A 23,444-nucleotide genomic window follows, 5' to 3' on the forward strand; every position below is an offset into this window, starting at 1 on the left:
GTGGGACTCTGAATCAGTCATGAGCTTTCATTACCATTCTTTTTTAGCCTTCTGCTGTTTCCTTACACTTTATTCAGCAAAACTAAAATATACAATATAAATAGAATAGAATGGCATAGAATAGAATAGATTGGAATAAAATAGAATAATTAATCAGCCTTCTGAGAACATGGAGTCAAATTCGAATAGAATAGAAAGGAAAACAATAGAATAGAATAGAATAGAATAATTCTTCAGATTTCTGAAAAGATGAAGTGAAATTCAGATGAATAGAATAGAATAGAATAGAATAGAATAGAATAGAATAGAATAGAATAGAATAGAATAGAATAGAATAGAATAGAATAGAATAATTTTTCAGCATTCTGAAAAGCTGGAGTAAAATTCAGATGAATAGAATAGAATAGAATAAAAAAGAATAGAATAGAATAGAATAGAAGAGAATAGAATAGAATAGAATAGAATAGAATAGAATAGAATAGAATAGAATAATTCTTCAGCATTCTGAAAAACTGGAGTAAAATTCAGATGAATAGAATAGAATAGAATAGAATAGAATAGAATAGAATAGAATAGAATAGAATACAATACAATAGAATAATTCTTCAGCATTCTGAAAAGCTGGAGAAAAATTCAGGAGAATAGAATAGAATAGAATAGAATAGAATAGAATAGAATAGAATAGAATAGAATAGAATAGAATAGAATAGAATAGAATAATTCTTCAGCATTCTGAAAAGCTGGAGTAAAATTCAGATGAATAGAATAGAATAGAATAGAATAGAATAGAATAGAATAGAATAGAATAGAATAGAATAGAATAGAATAGAATAATTCTTCAGCATTCTGAAAAGCTGGAGAAAAATTCAGGAGAATAGAATAGAATAGAATAGAATAGAATAGAATAGAATAGAATAGAATAGAATAGAATAGAATAGAATAGAATAGAATAATTTTTCAGCTTTCTGAAAAACTGGAGTAAAATTCAGGAGAATAGAATAGAATAGAATAGAATAGAATAGAATAGAATAGAATAGAATAGAATAGAATAGAATAGAATAGAATAATTTTTCAGCTTTCTGAAAAACTGGAGTAAAATTCAGAGGAATAGAATAGAATAGAATAGAATAGAATAGAATAGAATAGAATAGAATAGAATAGAATAGAATAGAATAGAATAGAATAGAATAAATTTTCAGCATTCTGAAAAGCTGGAGTAAAATTCAGAGGAATAGGATAGAATAGAATAGAATAGAATAGAATAGAATAGAATAGAATAGAATAGAATAGAATAGAATAGAATAATTCTTCAGCATTCTGAAAACCTGGAGTAAAATTCAGGAGAATAGAATAGAATAGAATAGAATAGAATAGAATAGAATAGAATAGAATAGAATAGAATAGAATAGAATAGAATAGAATAGAATAGAATAGAATAATTCTTCAGCATTCTGAAAAGCTGGAGAAAAATTCAGGAGAATAGAATAGAATAGAATAGAATAGAATAGAATAGAATAGAATAGAATAGAATAGAATAGAATAGAATAGAATAGAATAGAATAATTCTTCAGCATTCTGAAAAGCTGGAGAAAAATTCAGGAGAATAGAATAGAATAGAATAGAATAGAATAGAATAGAATAGAATAGAATAGAATAGAATAGAATAGAATAGAATAGAATAATTCTTCAGCATTCTGAAAAGCTGGAGAAAAATTCAGGAGAATAGAATAGAATAGAATAGAATAGAATAGAATAGAATAGAATAGAATAGAATAGAATAGAATAGAATAGAATAGAATAGAATAGAATAGAATAATTTTTCAGCTTTCTGAAAAACTGGAGTAAAATTCAGAGGAATAGAATAGAATAGAATAGAATAGAATAGAATAGAATAGAATAGAATAGAATAGAATAGAATAGAATAGAATAGAATAGAATAGAATAGATTTTCAGCATTCTGAAAAGCTGGAGTAAAATTCAGAGGAATAGGATAGAATAGAATAGAATAGAATAGAATAGAATAGAATAGAATAGAATAGAATAGAATAGAATAGAATAGAATAGAATAGAATAATTCTTCAGCATTCTGAAAACCTGGAGTAAAATTCAGGAGAATAGAATAGAATAGAATAGAATAGAATAGAATAGAATAGAATAGAATAGAATAGAATAGAATAGAATAGAATAGAATAGAATAGAATAATTCTTCAGCATTCTGAAAAGCTGGAGAAAAATTCAGGAGAATAGAATAGAATAGAATAGAAGAGAATAGAATAGAATAGAATAGAATAGAATAGAATAGAATAGAATAGAATAGAATAGAATAGAATAGAATAGAATAGAATAATTTTTCAGCTTTCTGAAAAACTGGAGTAAAATTCAGGTGAATAGAATAGAATAGAATAGAATAGAATAGAATAGAATAGAATAGAATAGAATAGAATAGAATAGAATAGAATTAAAAAGAATAATTTTTCAGCTTTCTGAAAAGCTGGAGTAAAATTCAGATGAATTGAATAGAATAGAATAGAATAGAATAGAATAGAATAGAATAGAATAGAATAGAATAGAATAGAATAGAATAATTCTTCAGCATTCTGAAAAGCTGGAGAAAAATTCAGGAGAATAGAATAGAATAGAATAGAATAGAATAGAATAGAATAGAATAGAATAGAATAGAATAGAATAGAATAGAATAATTCTTCAGCATTCTGAAAAGCTGGAGAAAAATTCAGGAGAATAGAATAGAATAGAATAGAATAGAATAGAATAGAATAGAATAGAATAGAATAGAATAGAATAGAATAGAATAGAATAGAATAATTTTTCAGCTTTCTGAAAAACTGGAGTAAAATTCAGAGGAATAGAATAGAATAGAATAGAATAGAATAGAATAGAATAGAATAGAATAGAATAGAATAGAATAGAATAGAATAGATTTTCAGCATTCTGAAAAGCTGGAGTAAAATTCAGAGGAATAGGATAGAATAGAATAGAATAGAATAGAATAGAATAGAATAGAATAGAATAGAATAGAATAGAATAGAATAGAATAGAATAATTCTTCAGCATTCTGAAAACCTGGAGTAAAATTCAGGAGAATAGAATAGAATAGAATAGAATAGAATAGAATAGAATAGAATAGAATAGAATAGAATAGAATAGAATAGAATAGAATAGAATAGAATAATTCTTCAGCATTCTGAAAAGCTGGAGAAAAATTCAGGAGAATAGAATAGAATAGAATAGAAGAGAATAGAATAGAATAGAATAGAATAGAATAGAATAGAATAGAATAGAATAGAATAGAATAGAATAGAATAGAATAGAATAGAATAATTTTTCAGCTTTCTGAAAAACTGGAGTAAAATTCAGGTGAATAGAATAGAATAGAATAGAATAGAATAGAATAGAATAGAATAGAATAGAATAGAATAGAATAGAATTAAAAAGAATAATTTTTCAGCTTTCTGAAAAGCTGGAGTAAAATTCAGATGAATTGAATAGAATAGAATAGAATAGAATAGAATAGAATAGAATAGAATAGAATAGAATAGAATAGAATAGAATAATTCTTCAGCATTCTGAAAAGCTGGAGAAAAATTCAGGAGAATAGAATAGAATAGAATAGAATAGAATAGAATAGAATAGAATAGAATAGAATAGAATAGAATAGAATAGAATAGAATAGAATAGAATAATTTTTCAGCTTTCTGAAAAACTGGAGTAAAATTCAGAGGAATAGAATAGAATAGAATAGAATAGAATAGAATAGAATAGAATAGAATAGAATAGAATAGAATAGAATAGAATAGAATAGAATAGAATAAATTTTCAGCATTCTGAAAAGCTGGAGTAAAATTCAGAGGAATAGGATAGAATAGAATAGAATAGAATAGAATAGAATAGAATAGAATAGAATAGAATAGAATAGAATAGAATAGAATAGAATAATTCTTCAGCATTCTGAAAACCTGGAGTAAAATTCAGGAGAATAGAATAGAATAGAATAGAATAGAATAGAATAGAATAGAATAGAATAGAATAGAATAGAATAGAATAGAATAGAATAGAATAATTCTTCAGCATTCTGAAAAGCTGGAGAAAAATTCAGGAGAATAGAATAGAATAGAATAGAATAGAATAGAATAGAATAGAATAGAATAGAATAGAATAGAATAGAATAGAATAGAATAATTCTTCAGCATTCTGAAAAACTGGAGTAAAATTCAGATGAATAGAATAGAATAGAATAGAATAGAATAGAATAGAATAGAATAGAATAGAATAGAATAGAATAGAATAGAATAGAATAGAATAATTCTTCAGCATTCTGAAAAGCTGGAGAAAAATTCAGGAGAATAGAATAGAATAGAATAGAATAGAATAGAATAGAATAGAATAGAATAGAATAGAATAGAATAGAATAGAATAATTCTTCAGCATTCTGAAAAGCTGGAGAAAAATTCAGGAGAATAGAATAGAATAGAATAGAATAGAATAGAATAGAATAGAATAGAATAGAATAGAATAGAATAGAATAGAATAGAATAGAATAATTTTTCAGCTTTCTGAAAAACTGGAGTAAAATTCAGAGGAATAGAATAGAATAGAATAGAATAGAATAGAATAGAATAGAATAGAATAGAATAGAATAGAATAGAATAGAATAGAATAAATTTTCAGCATTCTGAAAAGCTGGAGTAAAATTCAGAGGAATAGGATAGAATAGAATAGAATAGAATAGAATAGAATAGAATAGAATAGAATAGAATAGAATAGAATAGAATAGAATAGAATAGAATAGAATAGAATAGAATAATTCTTCAGCATTCTGAAAAGCTGGAGAAAAATTCAGGAGAATAGAATAGAATAGAATAGAATAGAAGAGAATAGAATAGAATAGAATAGAATAGAATAGAATAGAATAGAATAGAATAGAATAGAATAGAATAGAATAGAATAGAATAGAATAGAATAGAATAATTTTTCAGCTTTCTGAAAAACTGGAGTAAAATTCAGGTGAATAGAATAGAATAGAATAGAATAGAATAGAATAGAATAGAATAGAATAGAATAGAATAGAATAGAATAGAATAGAATAGAATAGAATTAAATAGAATAATTTTTCAGCTTTCTGAAAAGCTGGAGTAAAATTCAGATGAATTGAATAGAATAGAATAGAATAGAATAGAATAGAATAGAATAGAATAGAATAGAATAGAATAGAATAGAATAGAATAGAATAGAATAGAATAGAATAGAATAATTCTTCAGCATTCTGAAAAGCTGGAGAAAAATTCAGGAGAATAGAATAGAATAGAATAGAATAGAATAGAATAGAATAGAATAGAATAGAATAGAATAGAATAGAATAGAATAGAATAGAATAGAATAGAATAGAATAGAATAGAATAGAATAATTTTTCAGCTTTCTGAAAAACTGGAGTAAAATTCAGAGGAATAGAATAGAATAGAATAGAATAGAATAGAATAGAATAGAATAGAATAGAATAGAATAGAATAGAATAGAATAGAATAGAATAGAATAGAATAGAATAATTCTTCAGCATTCTGAAAATCTGGAGTAAAATTCAGGAGAATAGAATAGAATAGAATAGAATAGAATAGAATAGAATAGAATAGAATAGAATAGAATAGAATAGAATAGAATAGAATAGAATAATTCTTCAGCATTCTGAAAATCTGGAGAAAAATTCAGGAGAATAGAATAGAATAGAATAGAATAGAATAGAATAGAATAGAATAGAATAGAATAGAATAGAATAGAATAGAATAGAATAGAATAGAATAGAATAGAATAATTCTTCAGCATTCTGAAAAGCTGGAGAAAAATTCAGGAGAATAGAATAGAATAGAATAGAATAGAATAGAATAGAATAGAATAGAATAGAATAGAATAGAATAGAATAGAATAGAATAGAATAGAATAGAATAGAATAATTTTTCAGCTTTCTGAAAAGCTGGAGTAAAATTCAGATGAATAGAATAGAATAGAATAGAATAGAATAGAATAGAATAGAATAGAATAGAATAGAATAGAATAGAATAGAATAGAATAGAATAGAATAGAATAAATTTTCAGCATTCTGAAAAGCTGGAGTAAAATTCAGAGGAATAGAATAGAATAGAATAGAATAGAATAGAATAGAATAGAATAGAATAGAATAGAATAGAATAGAATAGAATAGAATAGAATAGAATAGAATAATTTTTCAGCTTTCTGAAAAGCTGGAGTAAAATTCAGATGAATAGAATAGAATAGAATAGAATAGAATAGAATAGAATAGAATAGAATAGAATAGAATAGAATAGAATAGAATAGAATAGAATAGAATAAATTTTCAGCATTCTGAAAAGCTGGAGTAAAATTCAGAGGAATAGAATAGAATAGAATAGAATAGAATAGAATAGAATAGAATAGAATAGAATAGAATAGAATAGAATAGAATAGAATAGAATAATTCTTCAGCATTCTGAAAAGCTGGAGAAAAATTCAGGAGAATAGAATAGAATAGAATAGAATAGAATAGAATAGAATAGAATAGAATAGAATAGAATAGAATAGAATAGAATAGAATAGAATAGAATAGAATAGAATAGAATAGAATAGAATAGAATAGAATAGAATAAATTTTCAGCATTCTGAAAAGCTGGAGTAAAATTCAGAGGAATAGAATAGAATAGAATAGAATAGAATAGAATAGAATAGAATAGAATAGAATAGAATAGAATAGAATAGAATAGAATAGAATAGAATAGAATAGAATAGAATAGAATAGAATAATTCTTCAGCATTCTGAAAAGCTGGAGAAAAATTCAGGAGAATAGAATAGAATAGAATAGAATAGAATAGAATAGAATAGAATAGAATAGAATAGAATAGAATAGAATAGAATAGAATAGAATAGAATAGAATAGAATAGAATAGAATAGAATAATTCTTCAGCATTCTGAAAAGCTGGAGAAAAATTCAGGAGAATAGAATAGAATAGAATAGAATAGAATAGAATAGAATAGAATAGAATAGAATAGAATAGAATAGAATAGAATAGAATAGAATAGAATAGAATAGAATAGAATAGAATAGAATAGAATAATTCTTCAGCATTCTGAAAACCTGGAGTAAAATTCAGGAGAATAGAATAGAATAGAATAGAATAGAATAGAATAGAATAGAATAGAATAGAATAGAATAGAATAGAATAGAATAGAATAGAATAATTTTTCAGCTTTCTGAAAAGCTGGAGTAAAATTCAGATGAATAGAATAGAATAGAATAGAATAGAATAGAATAGAATAGAATAGAATAGAATAGAATAGAATAGAATAGAATAAATTTTCAGCATTCTGAAAAGCTGGAGTAAAATTCAGAGGAATAGGATAGAATAGAATAGAATAGAATAGAATAGAATAGAATAGAATAGAATAGAATAGAATAGAATAGAATAGAATAGAATAGAATAGAATAGAATAGAATAGAATAGAATAGAATAATTCTTCAGCATTCTGAAAAGCTGGAGAAAAATTCAGGAGAATAGAATAGAATAGAATAGAATAGAATAGAATAGAATAGAATAGAATAGAATAGAATAGAATAGAATAGAATAGAATAGAATAGAATAGAATAGAATAGAATAGAATAGAATAGAATAATTCTTCAGCATTCTGAAAAGCTGGAGTAAAATTCAGGAGAATAGAATAGAATAGAATAGAATAGAATAGAATAGAATAGAATAGAATAGAATAGAATAGAATAGAATAGAATAGAATAGAATAGAATAGAATAGAATAGAATAGAATAGAATAGAATAGAATAGAATAGAATAGAATAGAATAGAATAATCCCCCTTCATGAGAAGCTGGAGTCAAATTCTCAGGAGCTTCCTGGCCATGGCTTTGTAGCATCTTTGGGCTCCAATCATTTCCAGCACTGTGTGTGAGGCACACAGCCCTCCCTTGGAGCAGGCACAGGGGACACAGCAAATCTTTCTGCTGGCCTGGACTCACATTTTTCTGCCCCTCTTTCCTTTGCCTTCAGCAGAGCCCATAGCCTGGGGCACAGCAGTTTCACTGTGGGCTGTGGCTGCATTTGAAAATGGTGTGCCAAGTCCCATTTGGGTGAAGTGAAAGAATTAAAGATGACCTGAAGTTGCCCATAATTACTTGTGGGTTTTTTTGGCTCCAGACATTCCAAATGAAGAAGCAAAGCACAAACAGACTGCTTGTACAAACCCAGCTGTTTCTCCCAAATCTACAGCTGTATTTAATTGGTAACATCTAGCTGTTTTTTCCTTATCATCCTTGGTGTTATCCCTATCTTCGACAGGCATTTATACCAGTTCAACTCAAATTATACGTGTTTAGCAAATGGCTTGTGTTTCAGTGAAATGTGAAGACACAAAAGAACACTGAGACTCACTTGTTTATTCAAAATACTTTGGGTATATATTTTTCAGGAGAGTCCAGCAGGTCTGTCTGTAATGGATTGACCTTCCTTTGACAGCAATTGAGCAGCTTCCCAGCTGCAAAACCGTGAAAAAGAACTGCTACAAGGAGAAATCAGAAGCAGCTGGCTGGCACATGGAGGAAGTCATGCTGATGTCCTTCCTGGAATGAGGAGTGAAGTGGCCCTGGTGGCTGTAGGTGCATTTGTCAAGTCAAACATCATCTACCTGCCCCACACTGACAACACACAACAGAGGCTGCTTTCAGGCAATTTTATTTCCACAGAACCATTAGACAGGAGACCCTGATTCATCACAGGCAACAGAAATACCACAATTACACAATTATCTGGTGATTTAAAAATTAAGCTGTTTAAATGTGAAGGCATTATACCAACGAGCTGCATTTAATCACGCATGGAACCAGGCTCCCCCCAAGCCTTTAGTCCCTGTTAGCAGCGCTCACTGCAGCGTGGGCTTTGCTTTGTGACAGGGTCACACTTCTCTCACCCTTCCATTCACAAAATGACTGTGCTTGCCCGTGAATTGTTGTAATCAGCACCACTTAGAAATGAGATGATGTGCTTAAATGGTGCAGAAAGAATGATCAGCCCCCAAAGCTGAACTTCAGACTTATTTTCCACAAACACCTTTGAATAATCAAGCAGTGACCATGCAGAGCACACTGTGCTGATGAAGCCTGCACAGGCTTGGCTCTTCCCTGTCACACAGGGATAACTTCTCTCATATTCCCAGCCAGAGGGGGTGGAATATAAATGCTGAACCTGGAACAAAAATGCAGTCGCTCAGAATTGGAACTGGGAAATTCAGAACAAAAACTTGAGTTCTACTAGGTATAAACACCACAGGTCTGGTTACCTGCACTAGGCTAACATCTTATTATCATTGCTCTTAAACATAGTATATATTTTTTAAAAGGCTCTTAAAATATTATATACTTTTAATACAGGCTCTTGAAAATATTATTTTTTTTTAGAACCGTAATGATTAAACATTGTACAATTATATCTATTGAAATGTAATGACTGTTGATATTAATCACCATCAGATTTTATAGAAATGTAATGGTCTCTGTGTGTTGCTATTAATTATTATTAATTACTGCAACATTTAATAAAAATGTAATAATTTTTGTTTGTTGCTACTATACAGTCTTAATTATTATGGTACTATCATAGCTGTTACATTTTATAGAAATGTAATTGAATTTGTTACAATTAATTACTGTTACATTTTATGGAATAGCAATGGTTTTGGTTTGTTACTATTAATTAGTAATAACTACTTACATATTTCTTAGAAAAAAATCACTATTTTAATACCACAGTGGTTATATTTTATGTAAATGCAATTACTGTTGTTTTTTATTAATCATGTTAAATTGCTAGTATTAGAATGATCTTATTGGTAATAATCTCCTATGATTTTGATGTGTGCTCATTTTGAGGCCTTAGGCAGTGCCCTCCCATCAGTTTCCCCTGGTAAATCCAGTGCTGCCTCCCCAGGGTCACCTCAGCAAAGGTGACTTTGCTCTCAAAGTCCTTGCCAGCAGTGGAAGATGTGAGTTTGGGGTTGGTCTCCTCTCCCAGAGAGGATTTTTTTCCTAATGTATGAGCCCTGGCCTTAAAATATTTCTTGCTCTATTGTGCTCAATTTTACTAAGAAACCAAAACAAAAACTTTCAGGTTTGCCAGAAAAGTGAAGTTTTTGTAGCCTGCTACTCACCAGAATTTTCTAGTAGCTGCCTTATGTCTTCTCTCACACTGATTTGTTTTAATCATTAAATAGAAGTGATATTTTCTTTGGAGCTGGGGATATTTTTCTTCTCTCTGTGAGACAGGCTTGTGAAGAGAGTTAATATCTTTTATTAAAGAAACTGATAAAGTTAGAACAAAAAGAAGAATTGACCTTTCAGGCATACAAGCTGGCAGCAGTAACATTTATATTGCATGTGCTTTTGTGAAGAAGGCCTAAAAGTGAGAGAGAGCCTCTGGAAAGTACTATAAACATGGATAAGAATGCCTAATTCAAATAACATTTCTCATACCTAGGCTGCCACTCAAGACTCTCCTTAGACTATGGATCCTTTTGCAGGAAAGAAAACTGATTAGCACTTCACAATAGTTAGAAATTCACTGCAAGATATAATATTACAGTGGTATTTAGTACAAAATTAACTTTTTTATTATTACTTTTATTATTTTATCTAAAAATGCCCTTGTTACTTGTCCCTAACGCTTTCATGCTCACAAATATCAACTAGAGAACCAGACCAGTGTGTTCTATCTGAGTGTAATCTCTCTCTTCCTGGGCTCTCCTGTTTCAAAGCCCAGTGCATTTTGGGCTCTTTGATCCATTCACAGAGTGAGAAAATGGAAGCATCAAAGATCTTTTCTCATCTGAGAAGGTGAGAGGATGAAAAGGAAGAATGGCTGAGCAATAACAGCTCCTGAAAAAGTGTGATAAAGCTGTAAACGATTTGAAAATTTTAAGGTTGACTTAGTGTAATAAAACTTAAGAGCATCACTTGCTGTGGGTGACACCATCCTATTAATAATGCCTTGCTAGGAACTGCCTCATTATCATCAATATTGGTCAGGGATGTCAGCAGTCCTAACCCCAGGTGTGGGTTTGTCCCCACCTCAGCACAGGGAGGGTGTTGTGTGAAGGACTGCATTGCTTTAGCAAAGGAGCCTTGGCTCTTTGTTGCCATGGAAAGAAAGGCAAAACACTGTTGAAAAGAAATGGTTTGAATAAAGTATACAAATGGCAAAAGAAAAATGGAAAAAAAATCCATGCTGTATGTATATTTACCTTAAAGACAGAGAATTATGAATAAAGTGACAGAGCAGGAGAAATACACAGTTTATAAGACAGCCCTTCACATTTCTCTTGTGCTGTGTTTGCTTTCAGTCTCAGCCACCTTCTCTTCCAAGCCAGCTCCTTACCTTAGCTAGAACTGTATTGTGCACTATATATTCAGCTTTCTTTTTGTCTGAAAATCACTTTAAACTGAACATTAGAACAGAAGGGGCTTTTTCCCCTACCCCCTACATCCATTACATTTGTTCCAGCCCACATTAGCACAAACCATTACAACAGAAATGGCTAAAGAGGCACAGAACAGACCCACCAGGGTATAAGGCTGTGTCTTAGACTCCATTCAGGGGACAAGACCTGTGCTAGCCCTCAGCTATTTTCTTATTAATCCCCTTTTTGTGTTCACCATTTAATTCCAGGTAATCCCAGGCAGAGCTTTCATCCTGGGGCTTTGCTTTCTTTCTGTGTGCAGAGGGGCTTGGCTGGGTTACATGAAATCATGTGGCCAGAGGAGAAATTGCTGATTTCTTTCTATGCACACCTGCCTTGAGTTACAAGTAATAAAAGCAATTACAAGTTATGAACACAGAGAATTCCTAGCATAAATCAGGCACTTTTACAACTACCATGCTCAGCTGTCCAAAAGATAAGGGTTTTATGATATGGCACTATCAAACATGCTTTGCTCTATGAAACAGTCAAATGTTCTCATTTTTTACTTACGTGGAGTTAGCAGTACAAGGTGCTCTAATATGGGAGCAACATCAGGATTACTCATCCTCTTCCTTCCTATTTTAAAGTCTTCATGGAGCTGATATTATTTGTAGATTACAATGTAAAGCAGAGGCATTAAATTTTTCAGAATGAGGTCCACATGCTGACATTTATGAGGACACACCTGAAGAGGGGTCCAGCTTTCCCCTGAGCTGCCCTCCCTCCCTCTGTGAGCTCTGCTGCATTTCCTGCTCTTCCCTGCTTCTTTTCAAGCACAAACCTCCTCCCAGAACGCCATTACCCACACCATACCTAATGCTGCTTCCAGGAAATCAGCTCCACAGGGAATGTCAGTAAGAGATATCCTAATGTGTTCTTTCTGTGGTGGTTTCTTCTCCAAGATGGGTCAGATTTCAGCTCAATTCCCAGGGCATGACAAATGCTTTCTGGAGTTTGGATGTGTGGTAACTTGACCTTCAGAAGGTTTCTCTTCCTGCATTAATAGCATTACTTGTGTGCTGCCACAGCCACAAGTGTTTTGTTTTTCCTAAATGTACATTAGGCATCGCCAGTTTGTTAGAAAGAGAAGAGAAACAAGACAGCAATGGCCCCACTTAAGGGATGAGGATGCTAAAGTTCACCAAAGTCAAAAGAAACACCCTTATTAACCTTGGCAGGATGCAGATCCCACCCAGACTTATTATTGGACCATATAAGGTCCCACTAGAAATATTTTCTAAAGATAATGATTGAAATCAGATTTTTCATGCCCTAATCTGTTCGTACAAGCCCTCTGCCAAAACTCACCTGAACTCTGACCATCCCCCAGGGTTTCCCAATTTTGTGAGTTAGGAAATGACTGACTCAACAAAAGGGGCCCCTGCCCAGGGCCATTCAGAGTTAGAAGAAAACAGTAACATGGCATGAAAAGCAGGCAGTGTAACAAGAGCTGAATAACCTGTAGAATTTAGATGCACGGTTATAAAATAATTTGAAATTTTTTTGGATTGTTAAAGGATTTTGACACTCCACTCACGGTCATCAGAAACTTGTAAGCTTATTTAGGCCTTTCTTCTTTCTGCTAAATAGCGTGAGAGTGATAACAATGCACAGCTGCTCCTGGGCTATGGTCACAGATCAGCAGGAAAAAAAAACAAGGAAAAAAAAAAGTAAATCATTCTATACTGGAATGATTCAAAAATGATTCAATAACACTTAAAAGGTAAGTGGCACATGCTTATTTTTGTCTTAGGAAGACACTATGGATGAAAATGATAACCATTTTAACTGCAATAATGCTGAGAACAGGAGTAACACCCACAGAGATAAATGGCTGCAGCAATCTCCCCCAATTACAGGCCAGCTGCTCCGTTCAGCACAGCTCCACAGAAGATTAAAACCACAGGATGCAAGGTAGAAGCAAGAAATTTTAAATCTCTAAAGTGCATCACTGACCAGTGACACCAGCCTGAGTTTTGAAGCAGTACTTGGCAAATCTGAGTCTCCTGCAGCACAGATGGATTGGGGATTTAATGCTTTGTTCCAAAGGGGCATGTATGAGCCCTTTTAGGAGGGCTGACGGTTTATCTTTGTTTAGAAATATATATATAAATCACAAAAAACACGAGAGAAGTTCAAACTGAACACAGCCATAGAACAATTCCTAAGCACAAAAGCTTTTTCTTTACCACCATGTCATTTGCTGACCAAGCTCCCACCATCCACAGGAGCTGGCTTTGCCTTTCAGAATTCCCACCAGGACAGCAGTACTTACAGAGCCACTTGTTGATCTGAAGGACACTGGGTAGCTCCAGTCATGATATTGTTCCATTGGTGGCATTTTAGAGTTGGCTACAGGCACTGAATTGTTCCAACCTGCAAACCACAAGCACAGACCACCCAGTCAGCCAGGTAATTCACATCTCCTGAATGACCAGGGAAAAGGAACGTCAGTATTAGTGATTTCTACACTGAGTAACAGGGGCAGCACAGAAAAAATTCCCTTGGCTGGGTTAAAGCTGGGGGGTTTGTGTGAACACCTTCCTTCAGCTCTCCCTCCACATGTGCCTCCCCTGCAGCCCAGCAGGGCCGTGGGGTGGGAAGGAGGGCAGGAATGCTTTTAGAGGAAACCCATTGGGAGGATGAGGAGCAGGAAAATCCTCCTCACTGTAAATCAATCCCACATCCACAGCCTCTCCTGGGAACAGCAGTGAAAATGACTTAAGAAAAATGAAGTAGTACATTATGTCTGTCTATTAATTTCAGTTTAAAACAGCTGTGTTACATTTTAGCAACAGCTCCAGTTTCTAAGATAGCAATGTCATCCATTAACGCTCCTCTGGTACATGTTTGTACACTTCAAGAATCTCGTTTTGATGCCTCAGGTTTTAGCTTTTATATTTTTCATATTCTCTGCTGCTTTAGTGTGTAGTTCTGAGCTTCATATTAGGGTATGGTGAGCTCTCTTCACAGAGCAGGGAGACAAAACAATTCCTTCTCCAGCTGGGGACCAAGGACAAATGACCCAAATCTCAGGCCCAAGAGCATAAACAACAGCAGAATGAACAGAGGAAAACAAGGATGGGACTTCATTACCTAAAACTACTGGACAATTAACTCCAATATGCAAATGGAGCAGAACTTATAAAAGTGAGAGACCCCGTGACCAGTTGTCCATTTTGGGACCATTTTGGTTCATCTTGGGTGCAGCCCTGGCTGGGCTCTTGTGCTGCCCAAGGTGCATCTATTGGGGCCTTTTAATAAATCCCTACTTTATTCTTTAACTCTGCCCAGCATCTGCTCTAGGTCAGCCTTGACAAGGCATCCATTCAACTTCAGTCCTTGCTGAAAGGAATGTGCTTTGGTTAGGATGGACTTTTACTAGACTTCATATAATCACTATATTTATAACATACACTATTTTTCTACTTTTGTTTTGGTAGGAAAAAAAGAAATCTATCTTCACTATCACCTCTAAGATGCACTCAATTCCCTAAGAAAAAAAAAAAAGTCTGTAGGATTATGGATCTCTGAAGGCAGCAGTGAATTTTGACACACACGGATACTTTCCTGCCATCAGCTATTGACACTGACCAGCTCACACTGTTTGTCCCAGGGCAACTTGTGCACTCACAGGAATTTCTCAGGCTGTGGAAATTCAGCTGAACATATATCTCCAAAATGCAAATTCTCTGCTACATGAGAATCTCAAAAGTAACTGTGACAATTCAAGCCAGCAAGTGAGTTTTAACCCTGAATTTCTTTCTTTACAAAGTGGTTGGATATAAGCACTCCAACCCCAGCAATGCACCAGGTTTGATTTCAGCAGTTTTTTCGCAGGGATGAACAATGTTGTATAAACAAGTTCTCAAATGTTGGAGCACAGAGAGAGCCATGGACACAATACCCCACAAACTGGAGACATTCATGCCAAGGTTCACAGCTCCTGGGTCCCTGGTAGTGAATCAGCAAAGGCAAAGCCCAGCAAATAAATAAACCCAAAGCAAAGTGCTTTTCCAACTCCCTTTCAAAATAATTTTGCCTGGCTGCAGCTCTCTCTCCATGCTAGACTTCCACCACAGATCAGTGCTTTGTCATTTTGTCACCATTTGAAGCACTGTCATTTTAAATTATATGACAGTCACAAGGAAAGTACCTGATGTGTCCGAATGATGAACCACCATCTCCTGCCAAAAACAATAAAGTGGCAACACTTATTTTCTGCTGGGTAAACCTCTTCATTTCTGTATTACACAAGACTTCTCTCAAAGCTGAAAAATGGCACGTTAGCAGCCCCAGAACATTTGCAATCTCGAGATCCTCCCCTTTCTGTGCTCCGCCAGGTTTAAAAATCTGATGGGAGTGGAAGTGCTGAAAGTTTTAATGTCAATATTTTTTTCCAGCACTGCTTCCAAGTCATTCATGGCTATTTAGCACATACCTCACAGAACTGTGCAGGGCACCATCTGCAAGCGTGGTACAGATTATAGAGACTGCAAACAAACAGGTGTTTGTCTCATCATCCCACTGACCATTTGAGAGATGCCTGGAACAGCAGCAGCCCATCATCTGTGGCAGAAAATAACACAACACTGCAAGCAGGCTTGGTCCAGGGACTCTTCAAAGTGAGGAATGAGGAGCATCTGCTCCAAGAGTGGGCAAAATGCACGATTTTATCCCAGAGCATAAGATTTTAAAAGCATGCTATTGGGTCAGGCTGAAGCAAACATACAAAACCACTGAAATATTCAAGTGCTCATTAGCATAAATGCAAACTGGAGTGAAACACTTCAAAAGCTGATAGTGCCAGGAGGTTTTACAGGCATTACTACAAGATTTTGTTTCATCCAAGCTTTTCTTTTATCATTATTATCTAAACATGCAACATGTCCTTGAGTTATTTCTTTAAAAAAAAAAAAAAAAAGTGTTAAAATGCTTTTGCTTACATGCACTTATAAATCCTTCTACACCAGACAAGCAGAGCTGTGTTCCATGTGCTGCAGGAGGTTATTTGTGCCAAATTCCTCTGCAGCTTGTGTGGCTGCATGTGAGTGTAGTGTATCCTGTGCCAGGATCCACTCTGAACCTGGAAAATTACAAATACAAACTGCCCCTGGGACTTGCTACTCTCAGCCCATGTTGGCTCCTGGCCCCTTGTCACAGGACAGAGTTGGGTCTTTTCTGGGGACCATGACCATGAGCTCCCTTCTGTCCTAGGAGATGCAAGCTCAGATTTTTGGGTGGGTAATTTTGGGAATGGCCCTTCCAGCTAGGACTGCTGAGCACAAGAAATTGTTATCTTCCACTTTTCTGCTCAGTCAAGTGTCTGTGAATTAGTTCAGCTACCAGAGATCATTTCACACAAAATTCTGAACAAAAAAAATATAAAAAACAAACAGCTTTGCAAAATTGTGGGCATTTGTCCATCATACCACACAGTTTGGTTCCAAAAATATCCAAGGAGATCTGCTCTGAAAGGATTTGCACAAGACAACTAAGAAAGTTCCTTCTAGGAAGCAAACCAGGATAGCCATAGTATGAACTGGTTTAAGGATTTTTTTAATGCAATTTTAACAGTTATCAGCAATTTATTTTGCCTCAAACAGAATGTATAAAAATGCTTTCCCTCTAAGAGGTTTCCACATATGTAAAGAATGACCTAAATGTAAGCATATTCATGACTTTCTAAAGTTTGAATGAATTACCAAGCTTTATCTTTACATTTTTCATTTTGAAGCTATAAAAAGATATTCTGTAGTTTTTCACACTCTCTCTGTGCCTGAAGATGTCTGCACAGAAGATCTCTCTGCATAGAAGCCAAATTTGAGAGATCTGGGATGAGCTTCAGACAGTTCTCCAATACTGAGATTCTTCTGCATTCACACACAAATAGTGTGACACTTCAAATGCCACCAGAACTGACTGGAACAGAGCAGGAAGAAACAAGAAATTCAAATGCAATAACTTTGGCTTTTTAATTTATTTTTTTTTTTCACTTAGAGATCATATCAAGCTTAGTACAAATTTCAGATAATATAAGAAACACTTCTAGCCCAGAAACCCAAGCTTATGTGTTCATTTTCACTTTTTAAAAGGTGAATAATCCTCAGTGAAATATATCAAATAGTAATAAAGAATTTAAATAAAGAATTTAACCCTCCATTGCATGTATTTTCACTTTCCATATCCTCCTGCATTGTTTCCAGAAGTTAGATATGATAAGATAGAGGAACATTAAACTTACCTTTTGTCTCTTTGGACTGCTCTGCTCATTTCATCACTTTTGAAAGATTATAGATTTCAGCAGGGTATGTCATTAGAATTTGTCCATAAATCAGAATGTGTCATGCTCTTCCCTGAAAAATTAAAGGACCTTTCAGCATTCCCCCTTTTAGCTAACAAAAAACTATTCACATAACAGCAATCAAATCCCCTCTCAGCTGTCATCTTGATAAATTAAACAACTTGACTTATTTCAGCTTATCAGTAAAAAGAGCTTTCTTTGAAAATGTCCATGTGGTTTTTTTTTCCCTGTTCTTGGATTTTTTATTTCCAAAGCAGGGATATCAAAGCAAGTGTGAGCATGTCAGTAGCACAGTATTAAGACACACATTGATTTTTGATTTTGCCATCCCTGTTAGATAGCAGAGAGGATGAATACTGCAACAGGTCTAGAAGCAAAATTCTCAGGCTGATGAATATTAAGCAACACAAATCTTGTACAGTATTACAAATTCAAAGTTCACTCAAATTTACAGTATTTTATTGTCCTTTACCTACCTTTCTTACTTATCACCTTTCTCTATCTGTGCATGAACCACTTGGTCTGGTTTACCAGAGAATTTATGAGAGTTACTGTTGAGAGGAAATAATAAAAGCCAAAAATGATGAGTATAGTAAAATACAAGTTTGAAATTGCAATTCAAGTCATGCTTGCCAGATAGTCCATTAACATTTTCTAAGCTGACAAGGTCCTGCTGCTTTTACAAAGCACTAGGATTGATTTAAAAGTCTGCTGACCGAGCTGGTATTCACTGCTCACTCAAACCCACTCTGGAGATATAACTGCATGTCAGATTTAGTATCCTCAGATAAAAAACAGAGAGCAAATGGTTTTATTGTTGGTATAACCATCACACCACTGACATTTTTCATTACAACATTACAGATTTAGCTGAGGAGAAGTAGTGACGGAGGAAAATAAGAACTGAATTCTTTCTTCCAGCTGAGCACCCTTGCCTTTCAAGTGTTAAAAAAATATATTTCTGCTTAAAAATATATAAAATTAATGGGGAAAGGTCCCCAGTTTTGGTATTTAGAATCCTTTGGAACCAGAATGCATCGATATTAAAAGGCTTGGGGTTGGACAGTCACTGCTGGAGGGTCAGCACAGCAGCACAAAATGTTCCTCCATCCCCTTTTTAAGCTGCAGGGCAAATCCTCTCTTGCTGTGAGTTATCTCCAGGTGTTTACCAGCCATTAACCTCAGAGTGGCTGTAATTCCTCAGCCTGTAATTAGCAGTGGTGACTAAACCTGATGCAGTCAGCTGTCTGGGATTACAGATGCAAGGCACCTCTCCCCCTCTCCAGTCATGACAATTCATTAGTTCTGCTGTTTGGGAGCAGCTGTGCCATTTGTGAGGTAATTTATTCAGATTCCCTCAGAATTATTGCTGAAACGTGGGAAGATGAGGGATTTGATGAGGCTGTGTATTTACTGTCAGAGAGCACAGGTTGGATCTGTGGTCAGAACTGATGGGAGATTATGTTTCAGGAGGAAAAACACCCTTTTTAAGGCAAAAAGTTTAATAAAGTCCATGAGGCAAAGGACAAAATGCTCCAGCACGTCAGTCATGTCTCACAGTGTTATCCACAAAACACCCCTAAAATTGTACATGTGAAGTTCATTAAAATTTTCCCTTTCTGTCACAGCTTATTGAAGCATTCTTCTAAAAAGCCTCTGATTTAGTGAAAGCTGATCAAAGTATGAGAACACACAGAATGCTCAGCTTGATTAGTCAGCAGGGTGGGACAAGTAAAATTCAACAGACTTAATTGCCAAGCTGAAATGGAGGGGATTTAGAATTTAGGGATTGAAGTTATGCTCAGAGAAGTAACATCAATGTGTGTTTTCTGAAAAGACCTGGAACAAACCCACAACACTGGGAGAACTCAGTGTAAAACTTGTGTCTCTTCTCTAGTGATAACACCCCCCCCTGCACATGGTAAAGCTTGGGGAGGAACTTTGATTTTACTTCCCATCAATACTACACCAGCAGAGCAGCCACACCAAGCTGGACCCAAGGCCAGTCTGTAACTTCAATAAAACATCTCACTTTTGTTCCACTGCAATAATATTTGCCATATTTCTTTCATATATACATTGATATAACCACGGCCCCCACGACTGACTGGAACTGAGGATGCTCAGCTGCTTCTGGTGCCAAATTTTCCTGTGGATTTGACTTAGCCTTTCACCCAGCTTTAGCATTCAAATATATCCACACGTTGAGTACACTGATATGTTTCCAGCAATGAAATGTCAGAAACACTGACAACCCTCTTCATGGTCTTAAATCCAATATCCTGTGGCCTCACTGGCTTCTGGATTTTAATTTGCTATCCCAGTGCACAGTAATTTCTGGTTATCTCTGTCACACTCTTAAGCACATCTCAAGATGAAATTTTGGCAGGTTGTCATGTTTGTTAAGAACAGGTGCACTGACTTTTTGCAGCTGGGTTTTTTTTCATATCTGTTCTCTGAAAGTGGGCTCTGTGTGTTTGTGAACCATCTCTGACCATCTGAATATGTAGATCTTTTAATCCCCATTTTCATACGTACATGCACAGACATTAATTTTAATCAGGGAAAGCTAAGATGAAATACCAATAAAAGAGGAGTTGTTAGGCATGACATTTCATTTATGGATGTAGCTGAGAAGATTAATGTCTGAGCCAGCAGCCTGTCCATTACCACCTTCCACTGCTGAGGAGCAGCATCGTGTGCAACAACTGAGCACGAGAAATTCTCACTTGCCACATCATTCTCTTGCCCTCAATTTGTCTGTGCAATACTGTTGATTAAACCATGAAGACCAGATCATTTTCAGTGAGGAATTCTGCCTGGTCCTTTTTCAGGACACATCAAGTTCATGCACATTTGTGTATTTGCTCTTGATTAATATTTTAAATTTCTTTAATGTGTGACTTAGCTGCAGGAAGGTCAGCTCCCCAGGACTCTGCTCACTGAAAGAAAAAGTCAAAGTAAAGGAATCTACCTGTAAGCTGAGATCAACTAAAAGATTGAACTAATTTCCTTTGAGTACTTTATGTGGTTTTAAAGTCTGGTCCCATTTTATAATGGAGTTTTATATTTTTATATATTATATTTTTATAATGGAGTTTTCCCCTCATAATACAGAAAGCTACTTTTGGCTGGATACACTGAGAAAAATTATAAACTCCTTTTTAACCTCTAGTTCACCTGGCCCAGTAAGAAGAACAGAAATGAAAAAAAAAAATGCTAAGAGTGAAAAAAAAGTGAATTTTACAGAAAATACTGCATGGATACCTTATATAAGAAATGCATTCACAAATAATTATCCATAATCTAGAAAGAGTAAGGAATAACACAGCAAAGACTTTGAACGGAATCAGTTATGGCTGAAACACCTTTCCTTCAAAGCAGCTCTCCTCTTCTGAAACCATCCTGTAAATTCCACAAGGATGGCAGTAGCCAGAGAGCCCAGCAGTTCTGATTAAAATTGGCAATGAGGAAATGTGATAGCAGGAGCTCCATCTGCTCTTGTAAGGCCTTAACATGTGTACAGGTAGGAAAAAACCAAAAAAGCCCAAACCAGCAGACTGGGTAGAGAACAACTCTATTGCTCCCCACTCCTCCACATTCAGGGATGTAAAAACAAATCTATTTAAGTAGCAGGAGAAGAGAAAGACAGAAATTAGAGGAATCACACAGAATCATAGAATGCTTTGGTTGGAAGGGACCTTAAAGCTCATCCAATGCCAACCTCATGCCATGGGCAGGGAGACCTTCCACTAAAACAGGTTGTTCAAATTTCTATTCAGGTTTGTCTTGAACACTTGCAAGAGCCCACAGCCTCTCTGGGCAACCTGTGCCAGTGCCCCACCACCCTCTGAATAAAGAGTTTCTTCCTAATATATAATCTCAACCTGCCTTTTCTCATTTTAAAGCCATTACTCCTTGTAGGAGAAGGGAGAACATTGGTGAAAGTATAAGCACATTTGTTTTCAGACATCATTTCCAGAATGATTATTCTACAGCTGAGTTAGGAACTGATCCTTAGTGACTTGGGTCCCTTTTATTCTCCAACCTCTCTATCCACACTGCTAAATTAATTTCTTGCTTCTAATAGGAAATGAGAAAATATACTTTTTAGGGGAAAAATAATTATATATCAAGTACAACACTTGCAAATGAAGAAATACCCATTTTATTTTAATATCTTTTAAACAGGGTGATATCTTTGAATTTTGCCTCAGGTGAGCATTTTAACAGATTTAAAAGCAAAAAAAAAAACCCAACATTGCCTAAGTTGCCTAGCACATAGGGGGATATCCCTAAGAAAAGGATTTATTTCCACACCAGATTAGAGGCAAAACAAAGGTTAAGCAGATTATGACATGACACCCATGGGGGTGAAAAAGGGAATATTAAAAGATTGTATTTTTTCCCCATGAATGCAAATAGATTCAGAGCAATAGTTTTAATGCTGTCTCATGTTTAAAAAAATAATCCTGCTGTAAGTGCAGAGATCAAGGGTATTTTTAACACCTCAGAGAAGGAATTCCTTGCATGTCCTAGGGGATCCCCAGAAGAGTAACCATGCACCAGCACAGGAAGTGTTATCCCAGTAATCTGAGCTTCTCCACAATTTCACACGTGCATCATGTGTACAACAAGATTATTGTATTATTAACTCAAATTCACAACTCAAATCCATTATTTGCATCATTTATGGAACCTCTGAAATTCAGAGGGGTTAGATGTGTTCAGTCACTGTCAAGGACTTCATCCCTTGTCTGTGGATACTGTTCAAAAGCCAGTGAGAAAATGCACAGAAAATACAACAGATCTGTTTGCTCTACTCAGCAAGGAGTAAAAAGGCCACCCCTGATTTTATCAAATGCTGCCTTTATGTCCAGCAATGTTTTGTGTATTTTAAGCACCTAAGTACTTCACTAAACACTTTTCTACCATCTATCATGGATCAATACCTCGAAACTTCTTGACACCCTTTCCATTTTTCAGAAGGGGGAGCTTCACACTGAGCTAGCTCGACTTGGGAAAGTGTTACTAGAGAAAAATCACTGGAGAACGATTCTGTTGGCAGTGAAAAATAGGTTTCCTGAGCTTCCCTCTTCGAGGAAATGCACTGGCTGCCACCAGCAGGTATTTCTATTTCAGCACTCAGCTCTCCCCCCTGCTCACAGCCACGTCCTCTCTGCAGCTCCCAAATGTCACACACTGGGCAGACACCTGAACATCTGCCTCATTGCTCGTTACTGCAACTGTCTCTGCTAACAAAAAAAGAACTCAAAGCCAATTTTTCCACCAGGAGTATCTGTCATCACCTTGGACTCCACATGCAATGCACTTGGAAAATGCAGAGTAAGGTGTCTGACATGAGGGTTGCTCCACCATAAAAATCTCTTTTTTTTTTTCTGCCATGCCTATTGTGCTGGACAGAAAAGGAGGTGTTTGTGCTGAAATAGAATGTGCTTGTTTGTGGATAGGAGTCAACATTTTAAACAGCTCCCTGGAGCATTTAAGAGAGAAGAAAAATGATAATTCCGCGGAAGAAGCAATATCACAGGGAAAACATAAAGCAACACCTGAACAACCTTACCTTTTAATATTTTTTTATAAATTGATGCTCTACT

The 23,444-nt window shown here is 34.7% G+C and overlaps 1 long non-coding RNA gene across 3 annotated transcripts; it reads right to left on the reverse strand.

Annotated features, from left to right (window-relative positions):
- Window positions 1–8,755: 8,755 nt before the first annotated feature.
- Window positions 8,756–18,374, reverse strand: LOC134421512 (uncharacterized). 3 transcript variants are annotated; one of them, XR_010028610.1, is made up of 6 exons: window positions 16,469–16,633; window positions 15,964–16,091; window positions 13,798–13,898; window positions 12,033–13,147; window positions 10,215–10,330; window positions 8,756–9,253 (listed from the first exon to the last, which is right to left on the reverse strand). It is a non-coding gene; the product is annotated as an uncharacterized LOC134421512 (long non-coding RNA). The 3 variants fall into 3 exon arrangements; XR_010028611.1 differs by lacking the exons at window positions 15,964–16,091; window positions 16,469–16,633 and adding exons at window positions 17,767–17,878; window positions 18,303–18,374 and having other exon boundaries at window positions 10,215–13,147; XR_010028609.1 differs by having other exon boundaries at window positions 10,215–13,147.
- Window positions 18,375–23,444: the final 5,070 nt, after the last annotated feature.

The sequence above is a fragment of the Melospiza melodia genome, chromosome 8 (genome assembly GCF_035770615.1).
Source record: "Melospiza melodia melodia isolate bMelMel2 chromosome 8, bMelMel2.pri, whole genome shotgun sequence".
Classification (NCBI taxonomy): domain Eukaryota; kingdom Metazoa; phylum Chordata; class Aves; order Passeriformes; family Passerellidae; genus Melospiza; species Melospiza melodia.